The sequence below is a fragment of the Macaca thibetana genome, chromosome 4 (assembly GCF_024542745.1).
Source record: "Macaca thibetana thibetana isolate TM-01 chromosome 4, ASM2454274v1, whole genome shotgun sequence".
NCBI lineage: Eukaryota > Metazoa > Chordata > Mammalia > Primates > Cercopithecidae > Macaca > Macaca thibetana.
Genome location: NC_065581.1, coordinates 29,519,116 through 29,536,594, shown reverse-complemented (window position 1 = coordinate 29,536,594; position 17,479 = coordinate 29,519,116). Strand labels below are relative to the sequence as shown.

Here is a 17,479-nt window from a genome sequence, read left to right as displayed (position 1 = left end):
GGACCCATTTGAGGGTCCAATCTGTCCACTCTCAGAGCTCAAACACCATGCTGGGAGAACCACTGCTCTCTTTAGAGCTGTCAGACAGGGATGTTTAAGTCTGCAGAAGTTTCTGCTGCCTTTTGTTCAGCTATGCCCTGCCCCTAGAGGTGGTGTCTACAGAGGCAGGTGGGCCTCTTCGAGCTGCGGTGAGTTCCACCTAGTTCAAGCTTCCCAGCTGCTTCATTTACCTCCTCAAGCCTCAGCAATGTCAGACTCCCCTCCCCCAGCCAGGCTTGCCGCTTCACAGTTCGATCTCGGACTAGCAGTGAGCAAGGCTCTGTGGGTGTGGGACCTGCTGAGCCAGGCGTGGGATATAATCTCCTGGTGCGCTGTGTGCTAAGACCTTTGGAAAAGCATGGTGTTTAGGTGGCAATGTCCCAATTTTCCAGGTACAGTCTGTCATGGCTTCTCTTAGCTAGGAAAGGGAAGTCCCTGACCCCTTGCATTTCCTGGGTGAGGCGATGCTCTACCCTGCTTTGGCTCGCCCTCTGTGGGCTGCACCCACTTTCTGACCAGTCCCAATGAGATGAACCAGGAACCTCAGTTGGAAATGCAGAAATCACTCATCTTCTGTGTCGATCACACTGGGAGCTGCAGACCAGAGCTATTCCTATTTGGCCATCTTGGAATGAAACTTCTCTTACATTTCTATAAAAAACAGGTATATTTTAATTTGAAAAACTCTATTTTAGGAAATATAATCAAGTAACTAGCAGACTGCCCAGCACTGGTGTAAAATACAAACCTGTAAAGCCACCCTGGGCTGCTGCCCATTCACATCCCCCAGAAGAAGACTTCATCCTGAGTCTTGTGATTAGTATTCTTTTGTAATTCTTTAAAGATTTGTGCAATAAGTATATATATATTCCCAAAGCAAATAATAGTTTTGCTGGTTTTTAAGCTTCCTATACAGCAAATTCCTACTGCATTTATTTTCCCATGATGTACATTACGTATAGTAGTTATCTGTGTTGTGGGAGGCTGTCATTCATTCATTTTTACTGCTGAAGGTTTACATTTTATGGTTATACCACAATTTCACTACTTTCCTTTTGATGTATATGTGGCTGATTCTAGTTTTTGCAGTAAACATTAGTGTGCACGTCTCCTGTGCACATAGGCAAGAAAGCCCCCCGGAGTGTACGATTAAGAATGGGTTGGTTGGATGATACATTGTATAGGACTTAAACCCTACTAGATAATGATAATATGATTTCCAAAGTGATTGTGGCTGCTTAAACTTTTACAATAAATATGTAATACTTGATGTTGATGATGTGTTCTGAAAACACTGAGTTGAAGGAATTGAGTTAAAAGCCACTGTCTTGACTGCAGAATTACAGCAGGCATTTTTATTCAGACTCTGTTAATAACTTCCTGTGGTTTACTTGTTTCTCATATACCGTGGCATTATACTTTTGACATATAGATTCAGAAAATGCTTACTTAAAGCCCAATCACAGTGAGTTATTTATATATTAGGAAAATTTCATAATAAAAAGGAAAAAATGGAGGAAGAGAGGGAAAGAAGGAGGAATGGAGGAAGGAGTGAAAGAAGAAAAGAAGGAAGGGGAAGGGGAAGGAAACGGGGGTGAGAAGGAGGGAGGGAGAGAGGTTGAATGGAAATAGAGAAGAAAGGGTGGGAGGGAGGGACAGAAGGAAGGAGAAAGGGAAGGAACAAAGGAGAAAATAAACTAAAATAAAGAATAGGTGTAGAGAAACTAGAAACCCTTATATTATGAAAATAGGAGGACATAAAACAGATGTAGTTAACCTCTATAGAATAATGGAAATGTAAGAGGGCTTTATTAGTTATCTGTTGCTGTGTAACAAACTACCCCCAAATTTAGTGACTTAAAGCAACAAACATCGACTAACTCAAAAGCATAATGCAAATACCAGCAAAATGGAGCCAATGCAGGTAGAAGAAGTTGAATAAACAAAAGGATTTTACAAATTGGGATAAATTAGAGGACACTGGTGTGCAGATGAAAATGATTTTGTAGTCCAAATCCTCCAAAAAGCAAGTGCCACCATGGGATTAAAGTTACAGCATTTTATTAGGGGACACACTTGTCAGATGATATTGCAAGGGAGGCAGATTACCCTGAGAAAGGCAACAGACCAAGATGTAAGTGTGACCCTCCCATGATGGACAGAAGGAGAGAAGATTTACTGGACGTGTCCTAGACCACAGGTAAACTAAGGAGGGTTGAGCAAGGCCATGGAGGAGTCCTCGAGCGACAGTTGGCCATCAGAAGAGTCCCCCACCTCCCAGGAATGTCCTGCCTTAGTGTCACTGGTGTGACCCATCACTGGTTGGGAACAGCCCATGGGAAGCAGAGCCTCACACCGATGCTACTGAGGATATTAGAGCACAGGAGCAGGGCCTTGGGAGATTACCCAGGAGTGTGACTCACACCTTCTGCCCTGCTGGGTCTGGGCCCTTGGAAATCAAATCCTCTCAGGCTGAATTGCTGGATGATTCTGCTCACACTTACAATGAGGTAAGGGAAACCAGAAGGCCCCCAGGTGGATCTCTGGTTTCCACACTTCTGCCCTCATTGTTTGAAAGTAGTCATGCCTCGTCCTGGGGATGAGGATCTATTACCTGGGCCTGGAGAGGAGGAGACTCTTCTTCTCACTAGGTGGTCTCTGGGCACATACTGTCCACACTTCTCTGGTGACAACCGTAATGTGTATTTCTGTGGGCTGTCTTTTGTCTCCTTTTAAGGGTACCCTCCTTTGGAAACCAGGACCTTCTACCCTGCACAGCCCAGTGTTGGGAGATAAAATATGCAAAATACCCTAGTGGGTGAATCAAAGGGATTGGACATGGAGCCAAACCTGCTTCCACCTTTTGATTTCTGGACCCACATGTTCTTCCTATTGAGAACACAGCACTATAGAAACATCTCTGATTCAAACAATGCAGCCTATATTGAAAGATGGCACCCACCCCTCAGAGTGCTTCCTCCAGGCTGGCACTGAGCTGTGCCTATAGAAGACCTGTCCAGCATTCCTTGTGGCTGGCAGCCCCTGGGTGATGCAGATAGATGGTGATAGGATTAGTGGAACCCACAGCCACGGAAGCATTGAAAATTTCCCTGCCAAGTGGGTCTTTCAGGCAGATAATGGGCTAAGAGCACCGCCTAGCCTGTGGATCAGGAACGTCAACAGCACCCGGAAAGTGGTGCTGGCTGTGTCTGAGAGCAGGACAGGAAAACCCACCCATGGAATAGGTGCCTAACCCTGTGAAGATGAACCTCTGGCCCTTCCAGGATGGAAGTTGCTAAATGTAGTCAACTTGTTACTTAGTGGCTAGTTAGTCAACTAAAGAAGCAGTGCCCCACTAGGGCATATCATGGGCCTCAAATGCCGATGAGTTGGACATTCAGAGGTGGCAGCAGCTGGATCTGCCTTGGTAGAGGGGAGTCAGTGCTGCTGGCCCCATACATAGCCTCATGTCTGCCACTGTGGTTGCTCCATTCATGCGCCCATCCTACCAGGCCTGGGCTCACCCATGGTGAAGGCAGCTAACTTCCATTTGTCTGTTTGCTTGTTCAGTGCCACTTTGGACTTGGGTGTTTTCTGTGGGGGTCAACGTGGGATTCGGGGTCAACATGGGATTCAAACTCAACCCGGGTGGACCATTTTCATTTCCTGATGAATGCTGTTGGGCCTGCGCAATTTATGACTTTGTGGGTCAGAAAGACACTTGGAATCACATCATTGCTTGATGTCCTGTGGTCAAGCATTCTATCTAATCAGGACAAGAAACACTAAAAGTTGCTTCTGACAGGGGCCATATGTCTCTGCTGTGGATGACTTGATCTTACTCCAGAATTGAGACCCTCCACTGTGACTCTCCCACTGGTGCTTGGTTCAGCTCCATCCTGCATCTTTCCCTACCACTGGCACCACCAGCACCATGGGATCTGAGGGATGCTGGCTGCTTGCACCGTGGCCTGGATCTGCTGCAGGGTCCTTCCCTGTGTAGGCCACACTTGAAGCTGGCCTCCTCCTATGTCACCTAGAGTGTGGGCCAAAGCAACTTACCTAGATGTGGAATGTGGTGTCGTCAGAACTCAAAGAACCTCATCAGGCAGTGTGCTTTCTGCCTTCTGGTGAGGATGCAAGATGAAACAGTTTGTCTTTTACCTTGGAGGGGACACATCTGTAAGCTGGTAAACACTTGGCACTTGTTCACCCAGAAAACATCACTTCAGTGGCCACTTTTTTTTTTTTTTTTTTTTTTTGAGATGTAATTTCACTCTTGTTGCACACTCTGGACTGCATTACCGCCACCTTGGCTCACTGCAAACTCTGCCTCTCGGGTTCAAGTGGTTCTCCTGCCTCAGCCTCCCAAGTAGCTGGGATTATAGGCATGTGCCACCACACCCGGATAATTTTGTATTTTTAGCAGAAACAGGGTTTCTCCATGTTGGTCAGGCAGGTCTCCAACTCGCGACTTCAGGTGATCCACCCACCTTGGCCACCCAAAGTGCTGGGATTACAGGCATGAGCCACTGCTCTCGGCCGAGTGGCCACTCTTGAAGCTCTGTAAAGTTTATCTTCACATTCTGGATTGCATGTGTTTTGCCAAGGACTACAGTGCACCTCTTACCTGCTGCTCAACCACCCCAGTCAACAGGAAGTTGTCAATAAAATGAGCTGATTTAATATCCTATATCCAGTGTGGCTAGTACAGTCTTAAGACTATGCTACAGAGGGCAGGGGAGTTACAATAGCCCTGAGACAAACTATAAATAGATGTTTTGTGGATCCCACATGAATGTGAATCACTCCATATCCACTTTCTAATTGAAGTGGAAAGGAACACACTCACCAGATCCACAGCTACATGCTGTGTGCCCGAGGCTTTATTAATCTGCTCTATCAGTGATATTCAGACAACATAGAAGTTGCAATTATAACTCCTACTTGGCCATACCTGGAGTAATTTCATTCATTCTTTAGACCTCATCAGGCTTCCTCGGGGACAGGTTGCTGAATTACATAGACACAATAGACAGCCTCAACACCACCCCTCATCCTTCAGCTCTCTATTGGTGGTGCAACCCCAAAATACTTGCAGTGTCTTCCACAAGACCCACCTGGGTCACGCTATGATTTTTGATTTGGCCAGATGGGGGCAGTGTCAGTTTCCCTTGGGCTTTCAGCACAATGACAGCCCTTACTCTATAGACTAGGGACCCAGTGTGGGGGTGACTCCACCTAACAGTGCGTCAGTGTCAATTATGCACTCAGGGAATTGGAAGATAATGAGGGCTGAGTCTATGGATCCAGTGGTCCCATGGTAGGCCATAATGTGTCCAGGTTTACTCCCTGGCCTCCGTAAGCTGTGATGAGAGACATGATGGTGCTGTGGGCATCTGGGCATCCATGTCAGCTCACACCTAGTCTTAATAATCCCCCCAGTTCTGCCTGTTTCCTTTCCCCAGTGTACAGTCTCCTGTGTAAATTACTATAGGTTCCTCTGCCGAATGACTGAGGGAATTGTCCCAGCATATACTTCCGTGGGGTTGCAGGGTCTTTCTCCTAGGGATATGGACTCCTCCTCTGTCACTGAGATCTGAATCTGAATCTTGTGGACTCCTCCTCTGTCACTGAGATCTGAATCTGAATCTTGGTTGAGGTCTAGGCATTGAGGATGGGATCGTGACTTTGTATTGGGTCAAACACCTTCACCCTCATGCTCCTCAGTTCTTTCTTTCTTATCATAGATACCAAGCAGCACCCTTGTTGACAACCTGTCCTAACCTTGGGACATCACCCTCTATTAACCTTCCCCACACTACCTGCAGCTCGAGTCCTCTTGGCTGCTCCTCTGAAGTTGCCATAGTAACCGTGCCCTCTGGCTTTTGCAGGTCACTGTCACCACTTGGTCTCTGTCTCTTCAGGGCCACACTCTTCCCAAGGATATTAATAAATGCAACTCTGAGACCATCTTTACTACCATATCCCCAGCCTGCAGAGGACAACACCCAGACACTTCTTAATGATGCAGGTCCCTCTCACCATCACGTTCCTGAGGCTCTGGTGGAAAGTGTGTCCTCTGGGCCCTCTTGTAGAGCATAGTCCTGGTGGGCCTTCCCCATGCCCACTTTCCTCAGCCTCGTTATTCCATCACCTACATGTTCCAGAGCAACTAAGACATGTCTACCTTGTTGAGAGTTGGGCATCTTTTTTTCCAGTTTATATGGATTCACCCCAGCAGTGGAATAACCTCCATTTGTCAAAGTCCTGGGGTGTTTGATAAACCCGTGCCCTGAGAAAGTGCCTCCAAGCCAAATGATTTTTATTCATTCAGACTGAAATTCTGGTTCCTTAATCAAAGGCCCTCAAATTCCAATCCCAGAAGTGGTCCCCAGCCTCCTATGGGGACGTGCTAGCTAGTTCCTGCAAAACTCCTAAGTGGGATTCCCATGGCATCATAGGGATGAGGCTTCTGTAGCATCTTCCAGCATAAGAAGTGGGAACCATTACTAGAAAAGGGTGAGCTTCCTCTGCATGCCCCGAAGATCCTAGACAGCCCCCATCGCATAATCCTATTCCAGTTTGCAGAATCTCAGGTTTCCCCACCAGGGCCCTGACTTTCCTGTAACAGGCCTGCCTTGGCTGAGTGTCAAACATCTCTGGAGCACTGTGGCCCTCATAATGACGTCTTCAGCTACCATTCCATGCTATCTGCCCTTTTGTTACAGGAGATAAAGACCTCTCCATGAGATACTGCAGAGGCTGTCACATGTAGCCAGTGACAGCTGTTAACATTCCGCAGATTCTCATGATCCTTTCATAGGGCAACAATGCAGCCGAGCAGTAACCAGCCAACTCCCCTGTCTTTGTAGGTTTCCCCCAACCCCATCCTTATTGTACAGGGCATTCTATCACCACACCTGCCATAGCACCCTCTAACCAGGGCATCTTCTCAGCTCAGCACTGGTGAGACCCACAGCAGCTCAGCTGCACCTTGTGCCATGGAGTTTCTGTGTCCCCCACCAACCCGGGTGGCATCCTCTTGGCCTGCCAGGCAGTGGGAAAGCTTATTTCAGATTCTCATTTTTGCCTGTTTCATGGATCAGCCTTCATGCCACTTGTGTTAGTTAGGGTGCCCTGAGGAGCAGATCCCAATACAGTGGTAAACGTGTATGGTTTTATTAGGGCAAATACTTGTGAGAGAAATTCATGAGAGAGACAGAAAATGCTGGGAAAGCCATCAGACCACAAAGCAACTCTGAGCCCCAGTGACGTAGAGAGTTCAGGAAGGTCAGGTGGAAGCATCCTAGACTCCATGCAGGCTAAGGGAAGTTCAGTAAGGGTGGCAGGGAGCCCTGGAGCTTCAGGCAGCCTTCAGAGAAGAAATGTTTCTGCCTTAATTTCTGCCCTGCTTTCCTCAATCATTGACTGGAAAAGACAGGGGGCAGGTGTGGTCTCAGAGCAAATGTGGCAATAGGTTTCAGGATTCAAAAGTTGGGGCCATCACCAATTCTGCTTCCTCTAGCTAAGGGGCTGGGATGTGCATTCTCACGACTGCCACAGTGATCCAGTGGGGAGAGGGGAAAAAGGTTGATGATAAAGAGAAAAAAAAGTTCTTAATGGATGAACTGACACCTTTAAGTGGATGAGAAAGGATGACGTTTGGGGCAGCAGAAGAGGGACTGGCTCTTTCTGGGAGCAGGATGGTTAACCCACAACAGTCCCCCATGTGGTAAAATGCCTGACATGTGATGCAGCCGCAAATGCATGAGCAGACAGTGGTGGAATCTGGGAAGTTGTCTTCTAATGTGTTCAGTTTTCTCAGTGAGGTAGGAACCAAGGTCATCAGCCGATGTAAGAATGGGGAAGGAGGGTTGGATATGTGAGCACACAGAGAAGGTGTGTAAGAGTCACCCAGGTCCGGAGGAGGCTGAGGGTGAGCCATGCAGGGAGAGGGTGATTGCTGGCCATGGTGGGGGATCCCCATGAGGTCTGGGTCGTGAAGGTACAGAGAGCAGTCAGTGTGCTGTGTGTTGCTCTCCTGCAGCTCAGGGAGCAGGTGCAGTGTGGGCAGAGGTAGAATCCACCAGCTGTGTAGTTTTGCCAGGTGAGTGTGACAACTCAAGGGAGAGGCAAGGGAGGGATAGAAATTATTTACCATAGAATTCAAAACGGGTAAGGAGGGAGGAGAGGACACCAAGGGTGAGTAACAGGGAGTAGATGGCAGGATCACTAGATTGGGAATCTCAGTGGGGTGGAAGGATTGTTGGAATTGATGTACTGCAGAACGGACTTCAAGCCTGGAATGCAGGCACATAGACAATGAGTAGTCACTGATATTATATCACAGCATATGAAAAAAATGATAGTATCTGTGTCCTCAGAGCCTGTGGCCACCTTGCATGGGATGAGTGGAAAGATGGCCAGACGGGGGGAAGTGCGAGATTGAGAGCATGGAAGGGTTGGGGTTCTTGGGCATGATGAGGCCTAGGGGATGACAAGGGCACGAGATTCAGGCAGAGAGAGGAGAACGTCATGGAAGAGAGGAGTTCCAGGATCTGAGAGGCCAGGGAGAGAGGGCATCTTCTCTGCTGTATGGGTGTCTATTGCTGCCATAGCCATAAAAATTACCACAAACCAAGTGGCTTTAAACAGCACCTAATTATCATGTCACAGTCGTGTCGGTTGCAAGTCCACACAGTCTCACAGGGCTAATATCAACGTACGGGCAGGTCTGCGTTCTTTCCTTGAGACTCTGGGGAAGAATCCACTTCCAAGCTCATTCAGGTTCTTGTCTGAATTCACTTCCTTGCAGATAGAACAGAGGTTTCCACTTCCTTGTTAAGAGCCAACCTTAGAGGGTATCCTTAAAAGAAGACAAAAGACAGCCCACTGAACTACACATGACAGTTGTCACCAGAGAAGTTTGGACAGTGTGTGCCCAGAGACCACCTGGTAAGAAGAGGATTCTGCTCCTCTCCAGGCCCAGGTAATAGACCCTCATTCCCAGGAGGAGGCATGGCTACTTTCACACAATGAGGGCAGAAGTGTATGTGGAAACCAGACATCCACCTGGGGCCTTCTGGTTCCCCTTGCCTCATTTTAAGTGTGAGCAGAATCATCCAGCAATTCAGCCCGAGACGACTTGATTTCAAAGGGCCCAGACCGGTCAGGGCAGAAGGTTTGAGTCACACTCCTGGGTCATCTCCCAAGGCCCTGCTCCTGTGCTCTGACACCCTCAGTAGTATTGGTGCTGAGGCTCTGCTTCCCATGGGCTGTTCCCAACCAGTGACGGGTCATACCAGTGACATTAAGGCAGGACATTCCTGGGAGACAGGGGAGTCCTCTGATGACCAACTGTACCTCGAGGACTCCTCTATGGCCTTGCTTAACTCTCCTTAGATTGCCTGTGGTCTAGGACATGTCCAGGAGACCTTCTCTCCTTCTGTCCATCACGGGGGGATCACACTCGCATCTTGGTCTGTCGCCTTTCTCAGGGTAACCTGTCTCCCTCACTATATCTTCTGACAGGTGTGTCCCCTATAAAATGCTGTAACTTTAATCCCATGATGGAACTTGCTTTTTGGAGTATCTGGACTGCAAAATCATTTTCATCTGCACACCACTGTACTCTTACTTATTCCAATTTGTAAAATCCTTTTGCTTATTCAACTACTTCTATCTGCATTGGCACCATTTTGCTGGTATTTGTATTATGCTTTTGAGTTTGTCAATGTTCATGGCTTTAAGTAAATTTGGGGGTAGTTGGTTACACAGCAACGGATAACTCATGAAGCCCTCTTATATGTCCATTATTCCATAGAGGTTAACTACATCTATTTTATTTCCTCCCATTTTGATAATATTAGCCATACATAGGATTTCTAGTTTCTCAACACCTATTCTTTTCTTTATTTTAGTTTCTTTTCTCCTTTGCTCCTTCCCTTTTTCCTTCCTTCTGTCCCTCCCTCCCTCTTTTTCTTCTCTATTTCCATTCAACCTCTCACCCTCCCTCCTTCTCACTCCCCTTTCCTTCCCTTTCCCCTTCCTTCTTTTCTTCTTTCACTTTTCCTTCCATTCCTCCTTCTTTCCCTCCCTTCCTCCATTTTTTTCCTTTTTCTTATGAAATTTTCCTAAATATAAAAATAACCCTGTGTGATTGTGCTATAAGTAAGCATTTTCTGAATCTATATGCCAAAAGTATAATGCCACGGTATATAAGAAACAAGTAAACAACAGGAAGTTATTAACAGAGTCTGAATGAAAATGCCTGCTGTAATTCTACTGCCAAGACAGTGACTTTTAACTCAATTCCTTCGATTGCAGTATTTTCAGAACACATCATCAAGTATTACACATTTATTGTAAAAGTTTAAATAGCCACAATCACTTTGGAAATCATATTATCATTATCTAGTATGATTAAAGTCCATACAACGTATCATCCAACCAACCCATTCCTAATCATCCACTCTGGGGGGCTTTCTTACCTATGTGCACAGGAGACAGGCACATTAATGTATATGGCAAAAAGTGGAATGAGCCACATATACATCAATAGGAAAGTAGTGAAATTGTGGTATAACCATAAAATGTAAACCTTCAGCAGTAAAAATGAGTGAATGACAGTCTCCCACACCACAGATAACTCCTATATGTAATGTGCATCATGGGAAAATAAAGGCAGTAGGAATTTGCTTTACAGGAAGCTTAAAAACCAGCAAAACTAACTGATACTTGCCTTGGGCATATATATACACACACACACACACACACACACATATATATATACACACACACATATATATACACACACACACACTTATTGCACAAATCTTTAAAGAAATACAAAAGAATAAAAATCACAGGTTCAGGATGGAGTCTCCTTCTGGGGAAGTGAATGGGCAGCAGCCCAGGGGAGCTTTACAGGTTCTGTGTTTTACACCAGTGCTGGGCACCCTGGTAGTTACTTGATTGTAATTCCTAAACAGAGTTTTCCAAATTAAAATATACCTGTTTTTTATAGAAATGAAAGAGAAAAGAATTTCAAAGTTCACTACAAGGATCCTTAACAAGAACTACTTACATTTGAAGAAAACCACAGAGAACTGTAAGGAGCCACGTGACAGAGAGGACCAGGATGCCATGAAAATGGCCTTGGCTACAAATAGGCCATTTGATCCTTGGCTCACTGGCATCTCTCTAGGTTTTCAATTATACAATGTTCAATCTGCTGTGCAAGGTAATTCCACCTTGCAAAGGATCTGATGTTACATTTTACCACACATAAAACTGAATTAAACTTTTACGGAATTGGAAATGCACATCATTCATCAAAACAAATGAAACAAGAAAAGAGTAGGAAGGAATACCCAGTGATGGAATAGCAAATATGAATGGAAAACAGAATAAGACTGCTAAAAATAAAAAAAATTTGGAAGCACATAATAGAGTGCTATATGGAATCATAGTGGTGTCCAAATCACTTCTATCACATCTCATTGAATACCACAACAAAAGATGTTAAGTTTATTATAGAATGCCCACCAAATAGCCAGTTTTTGAGGAAAAAAAAAACTTGTTTCTCAATTCGAGCTAACCATTTCAGGCTACGGCATCAAACCAAAGTTATTGGCATCGTGTTAAGCTAGATGGGCTGAATAAAGTATGAGATTCACGTTTTTGTAAGTGAAAAGCGATTTGATTAGGCAATTTTTTTCTAAGTGAATGCAACTTTATTAGAGAAGTAAAGAAACAAAAGAACAGCTACTCCCTAGAGCAGAGGTTTTGTTTTTTTTTTTGTTTTTTTTTTTTTTTTAAGTGCAGGCAAATGTTTAGTGAAGATGATATTTCAATAAGAAAATTGGTGCTTGGGGCATATTTCCAGTAACTTTGAGACATCTTAGACAAAACGAAGACTTATTTGCAAGGTGTTAGTTTTAAGGGACTGAAGTCTTGGAACTATTTGATCTAGTTACTCTATGTTCTCAACTGTGTTAACTCATTGAAGAGAATATTGTTATTTAATAACAATGGTATTGGCAGGAAAAACTGAGATACTGTTGTATCTCCTTACTCTGTCTCCAACTGTGTTTCCCTCAGCACCCAAAGCTCTGTGATGTCTCAAACTTTTAATCATGAATTTAAAAAGAGAAGCTTATCATGGAATTAGAAACAAACTATTTTAAAATTCATGTGGATCCAAAAAGAGCTTGTATAGCCAGAAGAATCCTAAGCAAAAAGAAAAAGCTGGAGGCATCAGGCTACCCGACTTAAAACTATACTACAAGGTTACAAAAACAGGCACATAAACCAATGGGACAGAATAGAGAACTCAGAAAAGAGACTGCACATCTACAACCATTTGATCTTCAACAAACCTGACAAAAACAAGCAATGGGGAAAGGATTCCCTATTTAATAAATGATGCTGGGAGAACTGGCTAGCCATATGCAGAAAATTGAAACTGGACCCCCTCCTTACATTTTACACAAAAGTTAACTCAAGATGGATTAAAGACTTAAACGTAAAATCCAAAACTAGAAAAACCCTGGAAGAAAATCTAGGCAATACCATTCCGGACATAGGGATGGCCAAAGATTTTATGATGAAATCGCCAAAAGCATCTGCCACAAAAGCAAAACTTGACAAATGGGATCTAATTAAACAAAAGAACTTCTGCACAGCAAAAAAAACTATCATCAGAGCAAACAGACATCCTATGGATGGGAGAAAATTTGTGCAATCTACTCATCTGACAAAGTTCTAATATTCAGAATCTACAAAGAACTTAAGCAAATTTACACGAAAAAAACAACTTCATTAAAAAGTGGACAAAGGACCTGAACAGACACTTCTCAGAAGTAGACGCACATGTGCCCAACAAAAATATGAAAAAAAGGTCAACATCACGGATCATTACAGAAATGCAAATCAAAACCACAAATGAGATACCATCTCATGCCAGTCAGAATGGCAATTATTAAAAAGTCAAGAAACAACAGATGCTGGCGAGGTTGCGGAGAAACAGGAATGCTTTTACACTGTTAGAGGAAAATAAATCGGTTAATCCATTGTGGAAGACAGTGTGGCAATTCCTCAAAGATTTAGAACCAGAAATACCATTTGACCCAGCAATCCCAATACAGGATATATACCCAAAGGAATATAAATCATTCTATTATAAAGATATATGCATGTTTACACTCATTGCAGCACTATTCACAGTGGAATAGTGAATAGTGAATAGTCTTCAGTGAAGACATGGAATCAACCCAAATGCCCATCAATGATGGACTGGATAAAGAAAATATGGTACATATACACCATGGAATATTATGCAGCCATAAAAAGGAATGAGATCAAGTCCTTTTCAAGGATATGGATGAGCTGGAAGCCATTATCCTCAGCAAACTCACACAGGAACAGAAAACCAAACAACACATGTTCTCTTTTATAATTGGGAACTAAGCAATGAGAACACATGGACACAGCAAGAGGAACAACACACACTGGGGCCTGTTGGGAGAGGGCAGTGGTTGGGAGGATCATTAGCAAAAACAGCTAATGCATGCCAGGGTTAATGCCTAGGTGATGAGTTGATAGGTGCAGCAAACCACCATGGCACATGTTTACCTATGTAACAAACCTGCACATCCTGCACATATACCCTGGAACTTAAAATAAAATTAAATTAAAAGACAAGCTTAAAGAGTTAATGAAAAATAATTAGATAATAGAAGTCTTTGATTTTGAAAAACCAGAAACAATAGTTTTAATTTTGCTTTTAACATATATTCAAATCGTTTGATACTGTTCCCTTCCAGAGGTGCAGCTTAATTCCCCCTCTTGAGTGTGGCTTGGACTTAATGAGGCACTTCTGATATGGACTGGCTCTGTGTTCCCACCCAAATCTCATCTTGAATTGTCATTTGAATTGTAATCCCTATCTGTTGGGGGAGGGACCACATGGGAGGTGATTGGATCATGGGGACAGTTCCCCCATGCTGTTCTCATGATACTGAGGGAATTCTCATGAGATGTGATGGTTCTATAAGGGGCATTTTCCTGCTTCATTCTGCATTTCTCTCTCCTGCCACCATGTGAAGAAGGACATGTTTGCTTCCACTTCTGCCATGACTCTAAGTTTCCTGGGGCAGGCTCCTCAGCAATGCAGAACTGTGAGTCAGTTAAACCTCTTTCCTTTATAAATCACCCAATCTCAGGTATTTCTTTATAGCAGTGTGAGAATGGACTAATACAACTTCTAACTTATAGAATAATGCTGACATAACAGTTTGTGACGTTGGGTGTAGAACATAAAACTCACTGCAGCTTCCACCTTCTCTCTCTCTCTGTCTCTGGGATCATGAGCTCTGGGGGAAGCCAGCTGCTGTGCCATAAGCAGCCCTGCAGGAAGGTGCATGTGACTGAGAACTGAGGCCTTCTGGGACTAGATAACAAGGAACCAGGCCTTTTCCAACAGCCATGTGACTGATCCATCTTTCTTGTGAATCCTCAGCCCCAGTGAAGTCCTCAGATGATGCAGCCCTTGACTGACAACTGGACTGCAACCTTGTGAGAGGTCCTGAGCCAGAAGCACTCAGGGAAACCTCTCCTGGATTCCTAACCATTGGAAACTGTGGGAGATGATGAATATTTGTTGTTTTGAGCTAAGTGTTACATAATTTGTTACTCAATCGTAAATAAATAATACATTTTCACAAGAGAGGATGTATTATTACATGTTAAATTGCATTTGCTCCAAATGTATCATCATTATCATTATTATTTTTGAGACAAGGTCTCACTCTGTAACCCAGGCTGGAGTGCGGTGGCATGATCACCATGCACTGCAGTGTCGACCTCCTGGGCTCAAGGGACTCTCTGATCTCAGCCTCCTGAGTAGCTGGGACTACAGGCATGAACCACCATGCCTGACTAATTTTCTAATATTTTTGTAGAGATGGGGGTTTTGCCCAGGCTGATCTTGAACTTCTGGAGTCAACAAATCTGCCTTCCTCTGCCTTCCACAGTGCTAGGATAGCAGGCGTGAGCCACCACATATGGCCTAAAGTAATTATAAGACATTAAACATGTAATTTAGTTTTAAAAGGTAAGGAGAATTTCCATGGCCGAAGAGGATGTAGTTTAATATCGTTCACAATGATCACTTTATTTGAACTTCAATTTCCTACTGTGTCGCAATTAAACAGAAAAGGAAGATCCAGCCCTTGCTGGGCTGTTTCTATGATGGCCCCAACAGCCAGCTCCTGGTCATTCACCTTCCCCCAGTGATTCAACCAACTCTAATGTAGGTGCTGCTGTGAAGGGATTTAGCAGATATAATTAAGGGGCTCAATTAGTTGACTTTAGGCTGGGTTTCTCCTGCTTGGACTGTCCTAATCAGGTGAGCCCTTGAAAGGACTGGGTTCTTCCTGAGCATAGAGAAATGCAGTGTGAGAAGGATTCAGCATGAGGGGTTTCCTCCACTGTGGGCTTTGAAAATGAAGAGGCTATGGGTCGGGTGCGGTGGTTCACGCCTGTAATCCCAGTACTTTGGGAGGCTGAGGCAGGCAGATCAAGAGGTCAGGAGATCGAGACCATCCTGAATAACACGGTGAAACCCTGTCTCTACTAAAAATACAAAAAAAAAAAAAAAAAAAAAAATTAGCTGAGCGTAGTGGCGGGCGCCTGTAGTCTCAGCTACTTGGGAGGGTGAGACAGGAGAATGGCGTGAACCAGGGAGGTGGAGCTTGCAGTGAGCTGAGATTGCACCACTGCACTCCAGCCTGGGCTACAGAGCGAGACTCTGCCCAAAAAAAAAAAAAAAAAAAAAAGGGGGGGGCTGTGTAGGAAAGAACGCTGGTGAACACCAGGAATTGAGCGCAGCCCTTCACGTTCTCTACATTGACAACCAGCAAGGAACAGGGACTTTAGTCTTACAACTGTAAAAAACTGCATTCTGCCACCTCTCTATAAACCTGAAGGAGGATTCCAAATGAAAACACAGCTTTTGGAAGCCCAGAACAGAGATTCTATCCACATCTTGCCCAGATTTCTGACCAAGGAACTAGAAGTAGATAAATGGGTGTTGTTTTGCCAGGGGTGGTAGTACATGAATGAATTGATGAATTGATATGCACACTAGTTACATAAAATAAAATCTTTCTGAACTTTTTCAGTGTTTTACACTTCATAATTATCTGGGATGCAATTTAATACACTCATATTTCATTCATTAAGTCAATAAAAATTAATTTAGTGCCTATGATGAACCAGGTATCCCTTCCTATGCTCACCTGCCTGACACTCCAGAAGTTTCACAAGACCGAGGTGGAGACACCAGAGTGTTTTAGGTGGAGAAATGACACACTCTGACTGACAGGAGCAGGACCACTGTGAAGACAACAGTCACGTAGCAGGTCATGGGACAGTGCTAGTGTCACAATTCACAAGTGACAGTGCGGTGGGGACTAAAGGGAGAGGAGGGTCTGAAGGATGAGAGGGACTGAAGGAAGGGCTGGAGAAGCAGGCGCTGAGGAAAAGGACCAGAGGAAAGAATTCGAAAGCAGCAGAATTCTTAGGTTTCAATACATTGTTTTATGGATTTTAATATATCCATCTACAGAGCCTAGCAGGGTGTCCTTGGCAGTTGGCCTTTAATACCTTATGTGGGTCTGCCTAAAAACTAATTGCTTTTATGTTAATCAGGTTTTAAAAATACTAAGTGTTCCTATAAAATATACACAACACTTAGAAATGGATACTTCCTAAAAACAGGCAGTGCATGAGCACTGGTGAGGGGCATTGTGACTGCATTGAACAGTTGCAACTGTGAGGTGAATATTCTGTACTGTTTGCGGACATATAGTCTGCAAACTATAGGTCTCCTGGTTGCAACATATAGTAACACAGTGTGCTAGTTTATACTGAGGAAATATCCTGGACTCACACAGAAACTCAGAGCTATGGAATGATGGTACATTTAAAATACGACAAGCGGGAGTCACAGATACATTGTTTGCGAAAGTGAAATTTAGGAGCTTTGTGAGTCCTGTTGTAACGCTTTTGGACACATTTATAAATCAAGGGGCCAAAGTCACATTTTTTACCGATTAGATTCCTGATCATTCGGGGGTTACCAAGATTCTACAACCCAATGTATTTAATAAACAAACAGCAAACTGATCTCTATTCTGTCTCATGCACTCAGGCGCAACTTTTCCAGATTTAGAAAAAAAAAAACAACAAAAAAAAAAAAAAAAAAGTCTCTATACCTTCATTCCCAGAGTAAGCTCAGTCTCTGGCACCAAGCTCCGTGGGGTGAGTTTTCTTCTAGAAGAGTCCAAGGGGATAGATAAGGAGTGGGAGGCAGGGAGTCCAGTTCAGGGATGGAGATTCCGGGATGAAAAGTGAAGGGAGAGTGACAGGGCCC

At 44.2% G+C, this 17,479-nt stretch overlaps 1 protein-coding gene and 1 pseudogene across 3 annotated transcripts in view; one reads left to right on the top strand and one right to left on the bottom strand.

Moving 5' to 3' along the window:
- Positions 1-17,479, bottom strand: part of LOC126953085 (mamu class I histocompatibility antigen, alpha chain F-like) — a 245,625-nt gene that overhangs the window by 89,557 nt on the left and 138,589 nt on the right. The gene's annotated exons all lie outside the window — the stretch shown is intronic.
- Positions 1-17,479, top strand: part of LOC126953102 (patr class I histocompatibility antigen, alpha chain G-like) — a 230,601-nt pseudogene that overhangs the window by 209,412 nt on the left and 3,710 nt on the right. The gene's annotated exons all lie outside the window — the stretch shown is intronic.